Below are 22,963 nucleotides of genomic sequence, written 5' to 3'. Positions count from 1 at the left end.
CTGAATTGCCAGATGGCATCAATGAATGTCTCATGACCATGCGCCTTCAAACCGCTAACAACCAAATGGCTACAACTTTGAGTGCCTATGCTCCGACCCTAGACTAGACTCACCAGACGATGTTAAAGAGACCTTCTATGCTGACCTTGACCACGTACTATCAGATATTCCAAAGGAGGATAAGGTAGTTCCTCTTGGAGATTTCAATGCTTGAGTTGGCAGGGACAGCAACTCCTGGAAAGGCACAATTGGGAAAGAAGATGTTGGCAACATTAACTCCAGTGGAGTGCTCTGGCCAAGTGTGCTGAACGTGACCTGGCCATTACTAACATCCTGTTCTGCCAGAGAACTAAGGTGAAAATGTCATATTTGCATCCCTGCTCAAAGACTTGGCATCATATAGATTATGTCATTATTTGGAGGAGGGATCGCAGAGACGTAAAAAATACAAGAGCCATGATGGCTAGACAGAACAGCAGCTTATTCGCTCACAAATGGCCATAAAAATCATGCAGAGGAGTAGATTGCAAAGGAAGTTGAGCCATCCCAGGTTCAAGATTGAGAGCCTAAAAGGCACAGAGAAGGTACAATATCTCTAGGCTGCCCTTTCTGAAAGATTCCCAAAGCAGTAACCAGAGGACATTGAAGCATTCTGGACCACTCTGAAGACCACCATCCTTGATAGTTGTAAAAACATCGTTGGATACAAGACCAGGAGAACAAAAATTGTTTTGATGAAAACAACAGTGAAAGAGAAGAGATAATCAACGACAAAAGGAAAGCTTTCTGTGACTGGCAGAAGGACATCAGCTCCGAGGCAAAAAGAGAAGCCCACTCCAAAGCTAAGGCTGTAGTCCAGAGTAGAATAAGAGAAATAAAGGATCAGCTACTGATTCTGGTGATATCAGGGTTTCTTTATTGCCACCAAGGCAGTGTATGACCCAAACCATCGTGGCCGAAATCCCCTTCGCTCCAAAGATGGACAAAGGCTGCTGAAAGGCAATGAAGCCATCAACTCTTAATGGAATTAACACTTTAGGAGCTACTTACTCGCAGCACCACTATTGACATTGAAGTCATCAACAAGCTCCCACAACAACCCACGAAGGAGGACGTGAGTAAGCCTCCTACTATCAAAGAGTTTCAGGCGGCCTGCAAGAAATTGAAGAGCAACAAGGCTACTGGGCCTGATGGAATTCCAGCAGAAATCCTCAAGGACGGTGGCACAGAACTTTTAAATCATATTCATGACCTGCTTCTCAAGATCTGGGACTAGGCGAAGATTCCAGCCGAATCCCTGATTGTCACACTCTTCAAAAGGGTGACAATGCTGACTGTGGAAATTATAGAGGCATCTCCCTCCTCTCTACAACAGGAAAGGTGTTCACCTGAATTTTATGTGACCAACTTTCACCTCTGGCAGAAGATCTCCTGCCTGAGTCTCAGTGGATTCCATCTAGCCAGAGCAACATCTAACATGATTTTTATAGCACATCAATTGCAGGAGAAAGCCCGGGAACAAAATATCCCACTTTATATGACCTTCATAGACCTTACGAAAGCATTTGACTCTGGAAATCATGCTGCCTTTTTGTAGGTACTGTCCAAAATCAGGTGCCTGGAGAAATACCTCAAGATCCTGCAGCTCTTACACAATGATACGAGTGTAACAGTCATCAGCAACAGCAGCTCTGAAACAGCACCTTTCAAGATTGAGACCGGGGTCCAAAAGAGGTGCATCATTGCCCCAACTCTGTTTGCTGTTTTCATTACAACCATTGCAACTCACAGGCCATGACCATCCACAAGGAGTCCAGATTCTCTATAGGACAGATGAGGGGCTCTTTAATCCGAGCAGGTTCAAGGCAAAGAGCAAGGTGTCGACTATTTCCATCAAGGGCCCCCAATATGCAGACAACAATGACATTATGGCTCACTCTGAGAAGGATCTACATTGCACAATGGATGCTTTTGCCAGAGCATGCAAACTCCTGGGACCTGATCTAAACATCAAGAAAACCCAAGTCCTGCACCAACTTGCTCCAGATCAAGCTCCTCAACCTCCAACCATCCAAGCTGAGAACATCCCTCTGGAGAACACTAAGCATTTCCCATATCTTAGCAGCCTTTTTGCTTCAAGAGCCAACACTGACCTTGAAATAAATCGCAGAAAAGGCTGCGTGAGTGGAGCTTTTGCCTGGCTGAGAAAGAGGGTTTTTGAAGTTTGGGATACCAAGACCAACACTAAGCTTCTGGTCGATAAAGCATAGTCCTCCTTCTTTGCTATTTGGAGCGGAATCATGGACAACATAAAGCAGGTACATAAAATCCCTAGAAACTTGCCATAAGAGATGCCTCCAAAAGATTCTGAGAGTTAGCTGGAAGAACAGATATACTAACTTCAGCATCTTGGAGGAAGCTAATATTAAACTCCATAGCTACAATTGTGACTCAACACCAGTTGCGGAGTCGGTTATATCATCCGTATTCCTGACTCCCATCTCCCTAAATAACTCCTGGAAGGCAGGAAAAGCAGTTCAAGGACAATATCAAGACCCACCTGAGGAAGGGCCAGATCAACCTGAATGGATGGGAGAAATTAGCACAGAATAGGGAACGCTGGAGAGAGACTATGAGGGGACTGCACAGCTCGAAGAATGCCTGTCACAACCATGGATTCGGCAGTGCAGTAGATACGGTAATTGCACTTGTGAACTTGCATGTGTCAGCTAATTATTATTTAATCGTGATAGCACTTAACTCCATACGTAGCGTTGTAGTGCTTGTCGAGACTCGGACATGGAACACAGCAACATTTCGCTGCCTGTTTGCATTCAGCCTTGCCTGGGAAATAGGACTGTCCAGTCAACTGACTCTGAAGACTAGTGGTATTCGTTTTATATTTATTTGTTCTTTTCAGCTGCAGTGTACGCTCGTTTTCCATTTGAGAGTTTTAGTTAACGGCCCTGTTTGGCCTAGCATTTATTGTTATCTTTTCCCTTTGACACTGTTCGCATTACAATCTGCGGACTATCGACCCACGTCAGTGTCTCTCACTCTACACTTGGGCCATATCCGAACCTGGTGAAAATATCTACACCATCCCATTGAGACTAAGTGGCTTCAACATAAGGAAAGACTGGGAAAGACCCAACTAGCTACATTCACCACCACCTCAATGACCTACACCTGCCAACACTGTGGATCACAAATCAGCCTCTTCAGTCATCTCAAGATCCATATCAATCACCAGGAGAAGAATCATACTCAACTACAAGTGATCGTAAATGATGATGATGGTGTGTTTGTGTGTGTGTGTGTGTGTGTGTGTGTGTGTTTCTTACATCGCAATTTGGACTTCAAATTATTTAATTAGATTTCAGACTTCTGGAAAGGATTCTCCAAGTGGACCACAACCTTGTCGTGGTTTGGAGGCTTGCATGTCTCAATGACCTGGAGAGCTATGTTGGCTGGAGTTAGGGCTTTATGTTTTGGCTCTTGGTAGGTTCACCCATGCCAAACAGGTCAAAGGGTAGAGGGCAGGCTAAGAGTGCCCAGCAGACTTGCAGGTTGAGAAGTTCAGTACAGGGCTAACAACTCTGACCTGTTATGGAAAGTTGTATTTTGGCTCGGTATTAAGGAAATAGAATAATATTCCACAGATTATCTGTCAAACAATAATTAGTTTTAATTGTTCATTTAGTGCTAGAAGAAACCTTCTACATCTGAGTGTGATGATATTCCTGAGTTTCCACCTAGCATTTGCATTGTAGTGAAAACCATTTGGAACCTACTGACTCGATGAACACCACCAGAGATGGAGGACATTCATTGCTGCCTTAAATGCCAGCAGTGTAACGGGCAGTAGCACACTGAAAAAGATATGAAAGGTGCCTTAGGAATGCAAGTCTTTTGAATAACATTTTGATTTTAAAAGTTGGGGTACATAACAGAACCAAATGACAACAGACGTCATCAGGGCATGGTCTGAAATTGCTTCAAGCATGGGAATTCCAGACACATCATCATCAGCCTCTGAGAACACTGAATGCCTCTTCCATTACTTGTTATTGGCACAGTTGGACTGGGTCCAAACTCTCCTTTTCGTAAAGAGGCATAAACTGGGTCAAACTTCAAGCCACAAATACTTACAGAGGAAACAGATTTTGTTTGAAACTCAGCGGAAACAGAAATAACTCTGATTATCTCCCATTATCCCTGTACTAGGCAGGATAGCGCATTTGTTATATTGTGAGTGGGAGGCTTTGGCTTCATTCCCAGCCGCTCTTGTACAGGATTTCAAGGTTATGTTGCCACTGATAACTCCAAGTATCCAGAAGCATTCAGTGTGCATTACAAGGCTTGTATTGCTAAGAGCTCTTCTTCAGAGCACACCAGAGACTCTTTTAACTCATCACAAATGTGTTTCCACTTATTTTCCACTTACAAGTGTTTGGTGCCCAGCCAAGGCCTTGTTAATCCTTCTCTGCTTCGCATGGAACGTTGCCCGTTCATTCTGCCTGCAGATCCGGAGCTAAGGACTAGTCTTCTAAGCTCTATTCACTTGTTTGTACATTCACTGCCTGATGTAGATCCCCACGAAGGTTAGCGCAGCTCGGAGGCACACCACACCAGACTGATTACCTCAAGAAGGAGTGAAGCCTTTAAACACTTCGATTAGATTAACAGAGCCAGTGAGGCAAAAAAATCACTGGAATCCATGGCAACAGAATCCAGGGACCTGAGCACAAAATTTTGATGCAGTACTGATGGTGTGTGGTAGTTTTAAAGAAATGGCAATTCTATATGTATGAAAGTTGTATTTTGGCTCTCTCTTAAGGAAAGAACAATATTCCACAGATTATCTCTCAAACAGTAATTAGTTTAATTGTTCATTTAGTGCTGGAAATGTTGTTGTTTATAGTTTGTCACTGTTCATCCTTGAACTGAAGAGATGGTTATGAGTTAGCCACATTGACCTCAAGTAACATGTAGGTCAGACTGGTGAAAGGGTGGCAGACTTAACTTCTCTATAGGTCATTACTGAAGCAAGCAGAGATTTCTCACAAACCTGTAATATCATAGGACACCATCACCATGAGACTATTTTAAAATTCCAGATCCATTTATTCATTGGAGTCTTAATTCAAGGTGGCAAAATGCAGAGCCTTATTAAGCTTGAGAGATTCCAATAACATCCTGGTAAAGCAAGCAGGTGTTACAACCGGATCTGGGCGCAAGTGGGCAGCCAACGCAGCTGTGGAGCAGGCAGTGTGTACTCTGAAGCTGCGAGATATCATCAGCAACCCCAGCGTCGGGCGGCAAGGCCTCGGCTCAGTTCACTTCCAAGCACTGGGGAAACGCAAGCATAAGGAACAGGCGAGGCATGGTACAGGCAGAAGTACGGATCCATGAGGAAGAGAAGCGGATTTCAAAGGCAGTGGGACAAGGGTCCCAGGGGTGCCTGGACAAAATGAGATCTGCCCAAGCGCAAGATCTCATCGGCAGAGTTATGGAGACTAGAGCCCTTCCGTATTTCCCTCCTCTTGCGATCTGTGTATGACACCCTTCCTTCACCATTACATCTGTACACATGGGGGATGAAAGACGACCCGAACTGTAGGCTCTGTGGTCAAAAGGGGACACCGGCTCATTTACTGTCCGGGTGTAAAACAGCTCTAACTCAAGGATGTATAGGTGGCGCCATGATAAGGTGCTGCTGGTTCTTGCTGACACACTAGAGTGAGAGAGACGCAAGAAGAGGATGGCTGGCACAAATTTGAGGAAGACCATCACCTTCATCAAAGAGGGAGCCAGGCCTTTCGTAACCAAACAACCAAAGCCCAATCTGCTGCTAACAGCCAGGTCCTGGGAGATGAGGGTCGATGTGAGAAGGAGGTTGCAGTTCCCAGATGTGGTGCACACAGCCCTACGCGTGGACGTTATACTGTGGTCAACTGAAGACAGGAAAATAATTCTGGTTGAGCTGACTGTGCCTTTGGATGAGGGATTGGAAGAGACCCACGAGAGAAAGGCCTTGAAGTACCAGCCCTTAGTGCAGGAGTGTAAAGACAAGGGATGGCAGGCATGGTTGTTCCCTGTGGAGATCGGCGGCAGAGGTTTCCCAGCCAAATCAGCATGGCGGTTGTTGTCAGATCTGGGCCTGGACTAAAGGAGCAAAAAAAAAGCAGCTTGTAGAATGGGGGAAGAGGCAGAACGAGCCTCTTGTTGGATTTGGAGTAGGCGAGAGGAGGGGAGCTGGAAGCCAGGAGCAGATGGGCAGTGATTTTGCCACCACTGCCAGCCCACCAACTAGAGAGTGTCGTGGTTAAGGGTCGAAACACTCTGTGAGGGTTGGGAACCATGTGATGACATCTGCTCCTGGATGAAGGCTATGGTTACCTTATAAGGTAATTGGAGAATGTACCCTAACAGGTGTATGTAACAAGTAACAAGTGCAAATATTATCAGGATTCAAATTCATGTCCTGGTCAATAATCTGGCAACTAGTCCAGTAATGTAATGATTCTACTACCAAAAGTGCAGGCTTTTCTTTCTCTCCTTTTGCTTTCCTTGCTTCAAAACTTTTCCCAAGCATTCCAGTAGAATTCAATTCCATTGTCTTCCAGTCTGAAATAATAAATACAAGTATAGACTACTGCACTGGAGGATAAGGCCATCAAAGTTCAAAGTTCAAAGTAAATTTATTATCAGAATACATATATGTCACCATATACTACCCTGAGATTCATTTCCTCGCACACATTCACATTAGAACAAAGTAATATGATTATGAAGACACGTAGTCCTCTTTTATTGTCATTTAGTAATGCATGCATTAAGAAATGATACATTATTTCCTCCGGTGTGATATCACAAAACACAGGACAAACCAAGACTGAAAAAACTGACAAAACCACATAATTATAACATATAGTTACAAACAGAGTAACAATACCATAACCTGATGAAGAAGTCTGTGAGCACAGTAAAGTTCAAAGTTTCTCAAATGTCCCACATCTCATGCAGACGGGAGAAGGAAGAAAAACTCTCCCTGCCACGCCGACCACAATCTGACTCTGAATCATCCGAAAACTTCGAGCTCTGATCAGCTCTCTGACACCGAGTCCTGAGCGCCATCTCTGTCCGAATGATTCGACCTCCTTCTCGGTCACCAAAAGCAGGCAAGGCCGGGGATTTTGAGGCCTACCCTCCGAAAGATTCCCGACCACACAGTAACGACAGCAGCAGACGGGCGCTTCAGAAATTTCTCCAGATGTTCCTGTGTGCTTTCACGTCCATTCTCCCTCAAATCTGAATTGTCCACGGCCCCTATTTAACAGATACAATTTAATAAAATTGAATCAATGAAAAACTACACAAAAAGACTGAAACACAACGTATGTGCAAAACAAGATACATTGGACAAATGCAAAAATAGATAGATAAATAAATAAATAAACAAACGACATTGAGAACATGAGTTGCAGACTACTTGAAAGTGAGTCAATAGGTTATGGAATCAGTTCAGTGTTGAGATAAGAGAAGTCGTCTATGCTAGTTCAACAGCCTGATGGTTGAAGGGTAATAACCGCTCCTAAAGCTTTTTGGATAGGAACTAAGACTCCTGTACCTCCTTCTTGATGGCAGCAACTGGAAGAGAGCATGGCCTGGACAGCGGAAGGTGTGCTTGATGATGAATGCTGCTTTCTTGTTCATGGCAAACTACCAGCCTCATCAGTGCTAGCTCTTCACTAATGCAATCTTCAAGAGTAGTATTTGCTGCTTCTTTGTTGATGTGTGATGATCTTCATCAAGATTAGTTCTTCTTCATACAGCATCAACTGAGAAACATAACTTCAATTTAATTCCATTACAGGAAAGGCACATCTGACAACACAGAATGAATTCTTCTCAGATTTTTTTTTTCCTGCCTCTTCTTTCCCAGTGCAAGATAAAGCTCTGTTTAATGTCTTTCTGGACATGAAGAGTGATATCAAAATTGTTGTTTCTTTCAGGCATTATGACCTAAATGCAAGAGTGCTACCAACTGGTCTAAAGCAGCACTGCAATTTATTTCTGTTCACACCTCAGTCAGGATCTTGCTACTGAAAGGAAAATGGATATTGCTAAAATAATAAATGATGTTCTGTCTCCTCATGCACCCCTGATTGTGAATACTCCAGATGTTCCAGATTTATGACAGGATAAGAATCAAACTAAACATATGAATGATTGCTGGAAGAGTGAGGAGGTGAAAGTTCTCAATAATTCAAATTTGACCATTCACATAAGGTCTGATAACTCTACATTACAGAAGACATAAGCTTGCCATCATGTTTAACAATATCGTTAACAAATACCTGGACATGCTACTAATCCTGGCAGGGTATTCCTCTTCTTAGCCTATCTCCAGTAAAAATGCTATTCCCTATTCTCAGTTTCTTCACCTCCACCGCCCCTCTTCCCAGGACGTGGCTTTCCATTCCAGGACATCAGAGATGTTCTCCTTCTTCAACGAATAGGGTTTCCTCCCTCCACTATTGATGTTGCCCTCACCTACATCTCCTCCATTTCCCATACATCCTGACTCACCACATCTTCCAACCACTTCAACAGTGATGGAGTTCCTCCTGTCCTTACATACCACCCCATCAGCCGTTGGTTCCAACACATCATCCTCCTCACTTTTCACCATCTCCAAAGGGATCCCACCACTAAACATATCTTTACCTGCCCACCTCTCTCTGTTATTCGCAGGGATTGCTTCCTCTGTGATTCCCTTATCCAATCGTCCCTCCCCACTAACCTCTCTCCAGCCACTTATCTCTGTAAGCAACGCAATGCTATTCCTACCCATACATGTCCTCCCTCACTTCTAATCAGGGTCCCAAAAGGTCCTTCCAGGTAAGGCAACACTTGACCTGCAAATCTGCTGGGGTCGCCTGTTGTGTCTGGTGCTCCTGATGTGGTGTCCCCTACATTAGTGAGACCAGTCATAAGTTGGGGGTCTGCTTCGACAAACACCTCTGCACCATCTGCCACAAGCAGAACTTCCCGGTGGCCATAAATTTTAATTCAAATTCCCATTCCCATTCTCACATGTCGGCCCATGACCTCCTCTTGTGCCGAGATGAAACTGCCTTCAGGGTGGAGGAGCAACATCTTATGAACATCGATTTCTCCATTGGCTGAACAAACTCCCTCCCCCCCCCACTCCTCTTCTCACCAGCCTATTACTACCCCCCCCCCCCCGGACCTCCTTGTCCTTCCCTTTCTCCTATTGTCCACTCTCCTCTCCTATCAGATTCCTTCTTCTCCAGCCCTTGACCTTTCCCACCCACCTGGCTTCACCTATCACCTTCCAGCTAGCCTGCTTTCTGTCCTGATGAAGGATCTTGGCCCGAAACGTCGACTATACTCTCTTCCATAGATGCTGCCTGGCCTGCTGAGTTCCTCCAGCAGTTCATGGTGCATTGCTTTACCTCCTCCCCGCCCCCAACCTTTTTATTCTGGCATCTTTCCCCTTCCTTGTCAGTCCTGAAAGATCTCAGCCCCGACTGCCAATTGTTTATTAATTTCCAGAGACGCTGCCTGACCTGCTGAGTTCCTCCAGCCCTTTGTGTGTGTTGCTTTGGATTTCCAGCATCTGCAGAATCTCGTGTTTGAGGTAAAAGCATATCAATATTTTCAGGAAAAGTAGGAAAGACTGGCTTGTTATGATGTGGTGTCTTTCAGAAGCAATAATATGATGTAGAATCATTGTAGTATAATATGAATTATGACAGATTATTTGTAAAAAGCAATGCAATAATAATCTGATTATCAGTATTTTACTAGCATTCGGAGATTGATAATTGTTGGCTAGGACATCGGCCATACCTTTCTTCCTCTTCTTTGAATTAGTGCCACACAGTTCCTTACATTAGTCTGATACCAGCCTGAGCCCCAGTTTCACATCTCATCCAAATGACTGTGCCTGCAGCTGTGGAGGACTCTCTCAGCTTTGCAATGGGGTTTCATCTCTGATGCCTGTGCTCAGGTCCATGAAGTAGGATTTGAACTCACAGCTTTGCGACTCAGAGGTATGAATATTAACAAGTGAAACAAGGGTCGCTGTTGCTAAGCACACTACGTAGCCTGAATGAGAACAAACTGACAAACAGAGAAATCCAAGCAACACACATCACAGTTGCTGGTGAACGCAGCAGGCCAGGCAACATCTCTAGGAAGAGGTACAGTCGACATTTCAGGCGTCAGGACTAACTGAAGGAAGAGCTAGTAAGAGATTTAAAAGTGGGAGGGGGAGGGGGAGATCCAAAATGATAGGAGAAGACAGGAGGGGGAGGGATGGAAATCTATTTCACTTTTGTCCTTCTACTTCCACAGGCCAGTTCTGGAGTTCAACCAGGTCCTTTCCCACTGAAGGTATTTCCTAATTCTCTGATGCTCTGTCAACCATCAATTCAACATGGCGAGAATATGATTCTAATACAGTGTAGATTTTAGCCAGAAAGAGGATATTGTAACAAGACGTGCTACAGCTGAGGTTCTTCTCAGACTCCTTTCTATCTCATGCTACAATTGTCAATTCTGTTTCCGTCTTTGACTAATGTCTTTCTGGAGCTCTGCTGCTAAGTGGAGGTGAAGGGTTTGGACGGTCTGCACTTAGATGTTTCTGTCTACACTGCTCCGGTGGAAATAGCCCTGCTTCATAAGTCTTTCAAAATCTCCATTCGGTTGCCCACCTATGAAATAACGCACGCACTTTGCCAACACAAGCTTGGCGTTGCCAGGGCAGATTGCCCCCGGACTGTGAGTTCGGCTCAGAGAGGTCTTTCTCCAGTCTGCGCAGGTCAGCAGTACATCAGCTTCGTTTCCCTCCTGCAGATGTCAAATTATATTGGGCAGATCATCAAAGGCTGTTTTCGTTTCCTTTAAGCTTTCTCAAACTGCCTGTGTCTAATCTCAGCAGCTGACCCATAGAACTTCATTCATATCCTTAATCGATAGAGAGAGCAGTGCTCTGCTCCCGACACTCAGAAATCCATTTCTGAGCTTTTTTTTAAAGAAAAGGGCCTACTCATTCTGTCTGACAGCCATTCCCCTTTCACCCTAGTGGAGCTATGTTTGCACAGCAGAGGTGGCCCTTTTGCTAGAATGCCAGGAAGCAGAGCTGCTGTTGTCATTAAAGTGGAAATCCAGACAGCTGAAATAACATCTGTCTCCGTGGATCTTCAAAGCGCACGCAGTTATGTTTCGGAGACTGGCACCAGAAAGGCCACTCATCCTGGTTTGTCAGATCTCACCAGATGTAACTCAGAAGTGAAGTCGCTATTGTTTACACCTTGTAATAACCAATCAAGTCCTCAACCGCAAAGCCAGTGATTGTCGGAACGTTCACTTGCAATAAATGCTTCCCTATATTTTCCAATGTTAAACAGAGAGGAATAATCAAAATAACTTACATGAATGACAGTGTGTGCAGTAATTTGTGTGAACTGCTGTGCACACTATGAGCACAAATTCATCAATATTATTTCTGAAATGCTGAGAGCCATTTTGGGGAGCGTTAGAAGCACTCTTGCTGATTTGTACTGACGCCTGTGTGCATGAAAAGGGAAAACTTCTGGTCAGGCAACATTTGCAGGGAGAGTAACAGAGTTTAATGTCTCCACTCTTAAAATACCATCAGGCTTTATCAATTTTTTTGCCAAGTGCCTGTTCTGGGGACGTGCACAATGCTGGCACATACCACCCAGTACCCATGTACGTTCATGTCTTACAATCAGAATCGAGTTTGATATCACCGGCATTTGTCGTGAAATTTGTTAACTTTACTGCAGCAGTAAAATAAAATACATGATAAATAAATATAGAGAAAAAATTGAGTTACATTACATATATATAAAATAGTTCAGTTAATATAAGTAGTGCATAATAAAACAGAAATTTAAAAAGTAGTGAGGTGGTGTTCCTGGTTTCAATGTCCATTTAGAAATCAGATAGCAGAGGGGAGGAAGCTGTTCCTGAATCGTTGAGTGTGTGTCTTCAGGCTTCTGTACCTCTTCCTCAATGGTAATAATAAGAAGAAGGCATGTCCTACATGGTGGTCATCCTTAATGATGGACTGCACTTTCCTGAAACAGCGCTCCTTGAAGATGTCTTGGATACTGCAGAGGCTAGTGTTCATGATGGAGCTGACTAATTTTACAAATTTCTGCAGCTTACTTCGATCTTGTGCAGTACCTTGTACCCATAACAGACAGTGATGCAGCCATTCAGAATGCAGAATGCTCTCCACGGTACATTGGTAGAAGTTTTCAAGTGTTTTAGTTGACAAAACAAATCTCCTCAAACATCTAATGAAATATAGCTGCTGTCTTCCCTTCTTTACAGCTGCATCAATATGTTGTGTCCAGGTTAGGTCCTCAGAGATATTAACACCCAGGAACTTGAAATTGCTCACTCTTTCCACTTCTGATTTTTCTATGAGGATTGGTTTGTGTTCCTTCATCTTACCCTTTCTGAAGTCCACAATCAGCATTTTGGTCTTGCTGACAGTGAGTGCATTGATTCCACAATGTCATCAGGTAGGGGATTCCAGGAAGATAGAGCCACAGACTCAGAGAGCACTACAGCACAGGCTTTGGCCATTCAGCCCATCTAGTCTGTGCCAGCCTGGTATTCTGCCTCGTCCCATCTATCTGCACCGAGACCATAGACCTCCATTCCTCCCTTATCCACTTACCTATCCAAACTCCCCTTAAATGCTGCAATAGAACTGACATCTACCACTTCCTCTGGCAGCTGGTTTCACACTCCCACCACTCTCTGAGTGAAGAAGTTCCCCTCAGATTACTCTTAAATATTTCACTTTTCACCCTAAACCAGGGGTTCCCAATCGTTCTTTTTACGCCGCGGACCAATAGCGATAAGGCAAGGGTCTGTGGATTGCAGGCCGGAAAACACTGACCTAATCCTATGATCTTTAGCTCTAGTCTTGCCCAACTTGAGGGGATAAAGCCTGGAAATGTCCACCCCATCATAATTTTGTAAACCTCTATAAGCTGTCCACTCATTCTCCAGTGCTCCAGTCAATAAAGTCTTAACCTATTCATCCTTTCCCAATAACTCCAATTCTCAGATCCCGGCAACATCCTTGTAAATTGTCTCTGCTCTCCTTCAAGCAGATCAGCAACAAATTTACATCACTGCCGAGGTGAAGTTGGTGGAAATCAAGGTAGAAACAGGAAATGCAGTATTGATGGGAAGAAAAGCTGCACTTTCATGACCTTCCATCTGAACACAGATCCTGTCTGACTGGCGGAGAATTTCCAATTTTGATGATATATGGACACTTGGGTGAGGATGCTTTCAGAACATTTTCTTTTCGTTGTAGAGACTTTAGATTCCACATTTGGGGCAGCACAGTTTTGTGGTAGTTTGCATAACTCTTCAGTCACAGCACTGGAGTTGAATTCCCACTACTGCCTGTGAGCAGTTTGTAAGTTCCACATTAGATGCTAATTAAATGCTCTACACCACCATAGCTAAGGGGCTAACGCGGCCCTATTACAGCTTGGGGCGTCGGAGTTTGGAGTTCAATTCTCACTGCTGCCTGTAAGGGGTTTGTACATTCTCCCTGTGACCGTGTGGGTTTCCTCCGGGTGCTCCGGTTTCCTCCCACGGTCCAAAGACGTACCAGTCAGTAAATTAATTGGTCATTATAAATTGTCCTGTGATTAGGCTAGGATTAAATCGGGAGGTTGCTGGGCGGCGTGACTCAAAGGGCCAGCCTATTCTATGCTGTATCTCAATAATTCAACATTTTTTGGGGGCATTTCATAGAACTTATACAAAAAAATAGCTGAAGTCTGTGATACAGAATTTTAGTCTTTGCTGTACAATCTGTGACTGCTGCTATGATATTATTTAGTTAAGTAAGATTCGATCCAGTCACATACTGCAGCTGAAACCTCTAATTTGTCGCACACAACTAAATACTAGAGGGACTCAGCAGGTCAGCCAGCATCTATGGAGGGAATTAAGGCGTCAAGTTTCAAGCCAAGACACTTTACCAGACTATATACTGTCCTGATGAAGGATCTTGTGCTGAAACATCAGCTGTTTCTTTCCTTCCATAAATACTGCTTGATCTGCTAAGTTCCACCAGCAATGTGTGTGTGTGTGTGTGTGTTGCTTTAGATCTCCAGCGTCTGAAGAATCTTTTGTGCGGACCCCTTTGTGTGGCACTTTCTCAGAATACCATCACCACCAGGCTAACCTCCAGCTAATGTAGTTCTGAGCTCAGATCGCACCTGAGGGACAGGTGGGATCTGAGTTCCAAATGAAAGGCATGATAGCCCTGTGATTTTTTTTTTCTCGTAGGTACTGCCTCATTCCTGTTTTTGCTTCTGATTTCTGCCAAGAGGATCTTTGTAAGTTATATGCTCAAGTGTCTGGCTTGGCCTTGAAGTCTTGAATGGTCCTATCATAAATCCATAACCATAAGACATAGAAGCAGAAATAGATCATTTGGCCCATCAAGTCTGGTCTGCCATTCCATCATGGCTGATTATTATCCTTCTTAACCCCATTCTCCTGCCTACTCCTCGTTACCTTTCTGTCTTTCTTTTGCCCTTTATGCTGCTGCTGCTCAGGGCAGCAATGAAGCTCCTCCATCTCTGGTGGTGTTCAGGGCTTCCTTCATCATGTCGGTGGTTTCCTGCCGGTTTTCACTGGTCCTTGGATGGAGACTCAGGAATACCGTCACACTCAGATGTAGAAGGAGCCTTCATTGCTGTTTCCGTAACAATTATGTTTGACCAGTTAGGGTTGTTAGTCCTGAGCTGAGCCACCAAACCTGGAGGATGGATTGGCCACTCTTAGTCTGGCCTCTACCCTTTCACCTGTTTGGCATAAGAGCCAAAGCATAAAGTCTTGACTCCAGCCAACATAGCTCTCTGGGTCAATGAGGCACAAAAGCCTCCGAACCCACAACAAGGTTGTAGCCCTCTTGAGTTCGTAAACTTTCACGGCCTTACTAACCAAGAACCTATCCACCTCCACTCTAAGTACAACATACCCAATGACTTGGCCTCCACAGCCATCTGTGGCAATGATTTCCACAGATTCAACACCTTCTGGCTAAATAAATTCTTCCTCATCTCTGTACTAGAGGGATGTTGCTTTATTTTGAGGCTGCGCCCTTTGATACTAGACTCTCCCACTGTTGTAAACATCCTCTCCACACTCACTCTAACGAGGCCTTTCAAAATCCGATAGGTTATAACCATCGAGCCAAGACTCACTGCAGCTTAAGGCAATTGCAGTCCCACTTCCTCCTTCACCAGAAAGCCAGATGTTAGGTTACAAAGGCAATGGATGAGGAGAGCAGAGAAACCAGTCATGTTGGACATGAAGTCTGACCAATAGCCGCAGACAAAATTCTTCGGAAGGAACAATTGTTTCAACTATACCTCGTTGCTAAGGTAGCAGTTTGGGAGAATAAAGCAGAACAAACTATTAAATTATAATTGAATATATCACACAGTAATGCTCACTACCCTTGTGACACTGTCTCCTGGCCCATTCTACACCTTGCTCTGCACTGACAGGGGTTAATTGTTTTGATCTGCAGAAGATAACAGAACATATTTTAATAGCAGGAGACACAGGGCGAAATGGGGTTAAAACACTCCGTCTGCTATTGAAATGAAAATGTAAATGAGCAGGTAACGTTGACCTCTGCAGTATACTCTGAATGTCAAATGTCAGTCTGACATTTTTTTTGATCTCAAAGTCTCTGTCTCCTTGCCTGGTGCCCAGCTGCATCCTCAGAATATTGAAATGAAGTCTGTAGGAGTGGGAGCAAGGCCCAGCAGGAAAGCAAATGACACAAACAAATCCACAGTGAACTTATGCATAGATGGATATGATTTGATGTTCAGTGCACATTATTTGATGCAAAAGTAAGGGCATGCCCACAGTGGAGCTTTTGCATTTCTATGTAACACTGTGCAGCATGTCACCGTTATGTAAATCTGGAGCCAAGGAGAGAATCTGTCAGGATTTAGAATGTTGTCTAGAGAAGGGACCGACTCCATTTTAATGCCACCGGTGCTTTGCATTTCCTGAGAATCTTATAAACAGGGTGGAAAGAGACTCAAAATCTCACATAATGCAAGCGCTTCTCCAAACCTGCTCCATTCCTGATGCCTAATGTTCCGTGTGTCTGGGTAAACTTGGTCCACACTCAGGGACCACATTAACAGCCACCTCCTGCACCTAATAAAGTGGCCTTTGACTTATGGTCTTCCACACCATAGTCCAACCACTTCAAAGTTCAATGTGCTGTGTATTCAGAGATGCTCTTCTTCACTCTGCTGTCGTAACACATGGTCATTTGAGTTACTGTGGCCTTCCTGTCAGCTTGAACCAGACTAACCATTCTCCTCTGACCTCTCTCATTACCAAGGCACTTCCACTCACAAAACTGCCACTCACTCGAAGTTTTTGATTTTCACACCACTCTCTGTAAACTCTAGAGTCTACTGTGCATGAAAATCCCAGGAGCTCAGCAAATTCTGAGATACTCTGGCATCAACAATTATTCTACGGTCAAAGTCACTTAGATCACATTTCATCCCCATTCTGATGTTTGGTCTATACAACAGCTGAACATCTTGACCATGTCTGCATGCTTTTATGCATTGAGCTGACTAGGTATATTTATAATTGGCTGATTAGATATTTGCATTAATGCACAGATGAACTGGTGTACCTCATAGAGTGGCCACTGACCATATCATACAACTAATAAAGAATCTTTGAAATGCATCATTATCGTGACTCACGCAACCTGAGAGCCACTTTCTACACAGCAAACTTCCACAGCAGCAATGAAATTATGACCAGGGAATCACTTTCAGAGTGCTGATGGAGGATACATATTTGTTCAGACACTATTTGTAGTTCAGCACTCTTCTTCAAAATAGTCCCATGCAAAGTTTTGCATCCAGCTTAAAGACACGATCAGGTTCCAATTTCAACGTACATTTATTAGCAAAATATAATGCAGTAGACGACCCTGAGGTCCACCTTCCCGCAAGCAGCCACAAAACAAAGAAACACCATGCAACAAACTTGCAAAAAAAAGAGCAAATCACACAAATGACGAAAAAACGAATGAATCACACACAGAATAGTAAACATTGAACCATACAGTCCTTGAAACAATCTAGGAATGTTTAACTTGCATGCTTCTGAGATGAGAAAGGAAACCGTAGCACACAGAGGAAATCCACACAGTGCTTGTGATGATGTGTAAAACTCCACAGAGACAGCATTAAAGGACCAGGATGGAACTGCTTGCTGGATCTGCAAGGCAGCAGCTCTACTAGATGCACCCGTGTGCCATTCTGAACTTTATATTTTAATATATAATAAAGGCACAAATACTGCTGCAACAGTACTAAAGGCACAGGGTTCTGTGAGCTTGATAAAATATTGGTTTAATTTTACTTACACTTCTATTGAGAGTCTGGTGATTCTGATCAAAGTGCACTCAGTGGCCATTTTATTAGGTACACCTGAACACCTATTGTGGTAAAGTGTTATAATAAAATATAACATTCAGAATGGCACTCAGCTGTGTCTAGTAGAGTAACTGCCTTGCAGATCCAGCAAGTAGTTCCAATCCGGTCCTACGGTGCTGTCTGTGTGGAGTTTTACACATCCTCAATAGAACTGTGTGCGTTTCCTCTCTCATCCCAGAGGCATGCAAGTTGAACATCCCTAGACTGTTTCAAGGACTCTGTGATTTGATGTTTATTATTTTGTGTGTAATTCGCTCCTTGTTTCACTGTTTGCACAATTTTTTTTGCACATTGGGTGAATGGCAATTTTCTTTGAACGGTGTTTCTCTGTTTCGTGGCTGTCTGTGGAGAAGACGAATCTTAGGGTTGTATACTGCATACATACTTTGATAATAAATGTATATCGACTTGGTTTTGAGAGCTTAATTTCCCATTGTAAGTTGCTTCTAAGGTGTAAGTGAGAGACAAAATCTCAGTGGAGAATAAAATAGGCACAATAGTGGCAATTGGATGAGGGCCTTCTTCAGAGTCAGATTCAGAATCAGGTTTATTATCATCGGCATGTGACGTGAAATTTGTTAACTTAGCAGCAGCAGTTCAATGCAATACATAATACAGAAGAGAAAAAAATAATGAATATAATAATAACAAACAAACAAACAAACAAATAAATAAATAAATATACAGTATATGTATATTGAATAGATGAAAAAAACATACAAAAACAGAAAAACTGTATATTAAAAAAAGTGAGGTTGTGTCCAAGGGTTCAGTGTCCATTTAGTAATCGGATGGCAGAGGGGAAGAAGCTGTTCCTGAACTGCTGAGTGTGTGCCTTCAGGCTTCTGCACCTCCTACCTGATGGTAACAGTGAGAAAAGGACATGCCCTGGGTGCTGGAGGTCCTTAATAATGGACGTTGCCTTTCTGAGACACCGTTCCCTAAAGATATCCTGGGTACTTTGTAGACTAGTACCTAAGATGGAGTTAACCATATTTAGAACCCTCTGCAGCATCTTTCAGTCCTATGCAGTAACAATCCCCCGCCCCACCTCCATACCAGACAGTGATGTAGTTTGTCAGAATGCCCTCCATGGTACATCTGAAGAAGTTTTTGAGTGTATTTGTTTACATGCCAAATCTCTTCAAACTTCAAAATGAAGTATAGCCACTGTCTTGCCTTCTTTGTAACTACATCAATATGTTGGGACCAGGTTAGATCCTCAGAGATCTTGACACACAGGAAATTAAAACCGCTCACTCTTTCCACTTCTGATCCCTCTGTGAAGATTCATATGTGTTCCTTCTCTATAACTTCCAAGCTCTATAACTCTGAGTCTATAATGTAAGAATATAAGAACACAGGAGAAGGAAGCTATTTGACCTCTCAAACTTGCCTTGTTATTCAAGAGGACCATGGCTGATTTGTCTTCATCTCTTCCTTTGCGTCTGTTTGCCATAGCCCTCAATCCTCTGATCTCTCAAGAAGTTATCTACTTTCTGTTTAAATACCCCGTCAGACTCACCTCCACAACCTTCTGGGCAACAACATTCCAGAGGTTCACCAGTCTCTATGACTGAGGTTCATGGGATTATGAGAGGCATAGATAGAACATACAGACAGTATCTGTTTCCCAGGGTAGAAATGTCTAATACCAGAGGGCATGCATTGAAGGTGAGAGGCGGAGGTTCAAAGAGGATGTGAGAGATAAGTTTTTATACCCAGAGAGTGGTGGGTGCCTGGAATACACTGCCTGGAATGGTGGTAGAGGCAACCACATTACAGACCCTTAAGAGACGTTTGGATAGGCACACGGATGTAAGGAAGATGGAGGGGTATGGACATTGTAGGTAGAGGAATTAGTTTTGGAGGGGGGGTCTTTGATTTAGTTTTTAGTTGTTTTGGCACAACATTGTGGGCCAAAGGTCATGTTCCTGTGCTGTACTCTTCTACGTATTTATGTAAAATAAAATTTCAAGAAAGAGTTCAGGAGAAAGCTCCTTGATAGTGTCCCATCAATCGTTGAGAACGGGCTGATCCAGTCTTGACCATATCCTCTTTCCTACTTGTTTCTTAAAATACTTTATTGTTTTATTGGTCCAATATCTATCTTAACCTTGTCTGTCCAGCCCCCACTGGGGTTGAGATCTCCAAATATTCACAATCCTCCTTCCATTTATTATTTTACTTTAGCGTTTTCCCTCTCTCTCTCTCTCCCTCTCTCTCTCTCTCTCTCTCATTTTTTGATTTTTTTATTGAGTACCAGCTTTCCATGGCCACCCACGCCTGTTGTGTTGGTCTACCTGCAGATGTACCTTGCTCCAAGGGCTGCCAGTGGAGCCCCTCCAGCAGAGACACCAAATGTCGAAGCACATGATCCAAAAAGGAAAGCAAGCCTGAGTCCATGAAACCCATTCTACTTTCTGGGAGAAGCTATGCCCACACGTTCAGACATATGCATAGTTTCTTCCCCACCGCTAACAGGGCACAATGAGATTTCTTGCCCGCACAGAGCTCACAGGATGAATAAAATCCATCCTGGGTCCGACATATTGATGCAATCATGAAGAAAGCACGCCAGTGGCTAAACTCCATTAGGAGTTTGAGGAGATTGGTATGTCACCAAAGACTAGCAAATTCCTTACTGCTATCCCATGGAGAGCATTCTGACTGGTTGCGGCACCACTTGATATGAAGACACAAATACACAGGGCTGAGTGAGACTGCAGCCTCAGCGAGCTCCATCACAGGCACAAGCCTCCCCATCTTCGAGGTCATCTTCAAAAGGTGGAGCCACAAGAAGGCGGCATCCATCATTTAAGGTACCGCGAGGGACACGCTCTCCTCTCATTACAACCATCAGGGAAGAGGTACAGGAGCCTGAAGACGCACACTCAATGTTTAACAAACAGCTCCTTCCCCTCCACCGTCAGATTTCTGAACAGTCCATGAACCGATACATTCTATCTGATTCCTCTTTTGCAGCACTTAATTATTTATTTTCTTTATCTTTTTTATATCTTGCTGTCATGAGCCCCGTGGGCCTCTGCAGCATGCTGGACAACTTTGGGCTTCTCGGTTTCTGGAGCACTTGTATTTTACTAATTGTTGTCTTAACCAGAGTCGTTAAGCCCTTACGCTTCTTGTTTAATTTAGTCAAGGTAATTGTGACTGGCACGGGTTTTCCACATACTGCGATTATTTAATGTGGACTCCCTTTAGCAGTCCTTGCGTTTAGAATGATTTTTCCTGTGGTGTCACTCAACCATGCCATCAATGCTTTGTCAGCATTCCCATGTATAACCTTTTATTTCTGTCTCTACATGGAAGTCTGCTGTCCCTCCGCACCAGGGTTCAGTCATTGCCAACGTTCACTGTGATGCTTGCACAGCACAGAACCATAAATTGCATGACATATGTCAGTGATAATAAATCTAATTCCAAAATACAACATTAAATATAACAATAATCACAGATCAGCAGAATGGAGCAAAGATTATAGTGCAAAATGAGGTCAACCACAAGAGGTAAAGTTAAGGGTCCAAGGATATGGCAGTCACTCACTCACAATCAACGCTGGCACACCTCAGGGATGTGTGCTTAGCCCACTGCTCTACTCTCTCTACTCTCATGACTGTGTGGCTCGGTACAGCTCAAATGCCATTTATTCATTTGCTGATGGTACAACCAGTGGTGGCAGAATCTCAGATGGTAATGACAGGGTGAAAAGGCGCAATATATATCAGATAGTTGAGCGACGTCACAGCAACAACCTTGCACTCAATGTCAACAAGACTGAAGATTCCAGTAAGGGAAAGACGAGGGAACACACACCAGCCATCATTGAGGGATCAGAAGTGGAAAGAGTGAGAAATTTCAAGTTCCTGGGTGTCAATGTCTCCGAAAATCCATCCTGGACCCAACGTATTGATGCAGCTACAAAGAAAGCAGGACGGCAGCTATATTTCATTCGGAGTTTGAGGTGAATTGGTATGTCACCAAAGATACTCGTAAATTTCTACAGATGTACCGTGGAGAGCATTCTAACTGGCTGCGTCCCCATCTGGTATGGAGGGGGTGGGGGTGTCTACTGCACAGGATCAAAATAAGTTGCAGAGGGTTGTAAACTCAGCTCTATCATGGGCACTAGCCTCTGTAGTATTCAGGACATCTTCAAGGAGCAACGCCTCAAAAAGGTGGCATCCACATTAAGGACCCACATCACCCAGATCATGCCCTCTTCTCATGGCTACCATCAGGAAGGAGGTACAGAAGCCTGAAGGCACACACTCAATGCTTCAGGAACAGGTTCTTCCCCTCTGCCATCCGATTTCTGAATGGACGTTCAACCCACGAATACTACCACATGACTTTTTTATTTCTATTTTTGCACCATTTATTTAATTTAACTGCTTAATATATTTACTGTAATTCATGCATTCCTTTCTATTATTATGTATTGCATTGTCCTGCAAAGGCAACAAATTTGACAAGATATGTCAATGTTGTTAAACCTGATTCTGATTCTGAAGGGGTGTGAAAGAGGTGATCTGAAATGCATTCAGCAATTCATGATAGTTTCTAATGCCAATAGTCAAAGAGCACAGTTCCTGGGATTAAGTCCCACAGACAAGCTAGACAAACTATTAACCATTGTCTACGTGTATTTTATTGTTTAGTATTTCTGTAATTCATTGTTCAGTTTGCAACACTTGTCATTTTCCTGTGTGGACACTTTAGTTACAAGTGGAACCTTATCAAATACTTCTTGCGAGTAAAGATAGCCAAATTTTAACATATCAACATCCATTGCCTCTGCTTAATCATAAATAATTACCTATGGTTTTCAATGTAAAATATTACAATGTCAATTTGTGGTTTAAAAGAGGGTCTGTTTTGGACATTTTCTAAGGTGTCAAAAGAGCAATCTAATCTGCATAAGTGTGGTGTTAATTATTTCATAGGATTTACCTCGATCTCGGGAACAGTCTGATTGTGAAATGCACCATAGATTTAATTTTCTCAGCCAAATTGATTTGCCCCTGAGCCAAGGTGGTTCCATGTTACATCTGTAGAAGGAATTGTTGGTGACAGAACCTCTTTAATGATATCCCAACTCAGTTTTTGGGTGTAATATTAAAAAAAAATCCTTTGCATCTCTTTCAATATGATCTTCAAGATTAGCTTCAGATCTTGAATGTCACCTCTTTGACTCTGCCTGAATGAATCAGTTCAAAACAACAGCTCCCTGCAGCTCGATTACAGGCACTCTGCAGAGAATTCTACCAGTCCAATCAATACATTCATGTATGCACAACTCTTTCTTGTCTTTCTGACTGATATTTTCCTTTTCCTGCTTTTAT

Source organism: Mobula hypostoma, chromosome 27 (genome assembly GCF_963921235.1).
Source record: "Mobula hypostoma chromosome 27, sMobHyp1.1, whole genome shotgun sequence".
Lineage (NCBI taxonomy): Eukaryota > Metazoa > Chordata > Chondrichthyes > Myliobatiformes > Myliobatidae > Mobula > Mobula hypostoma.
Note: the sequence above shows the minus strand (reverse complement) of the source record.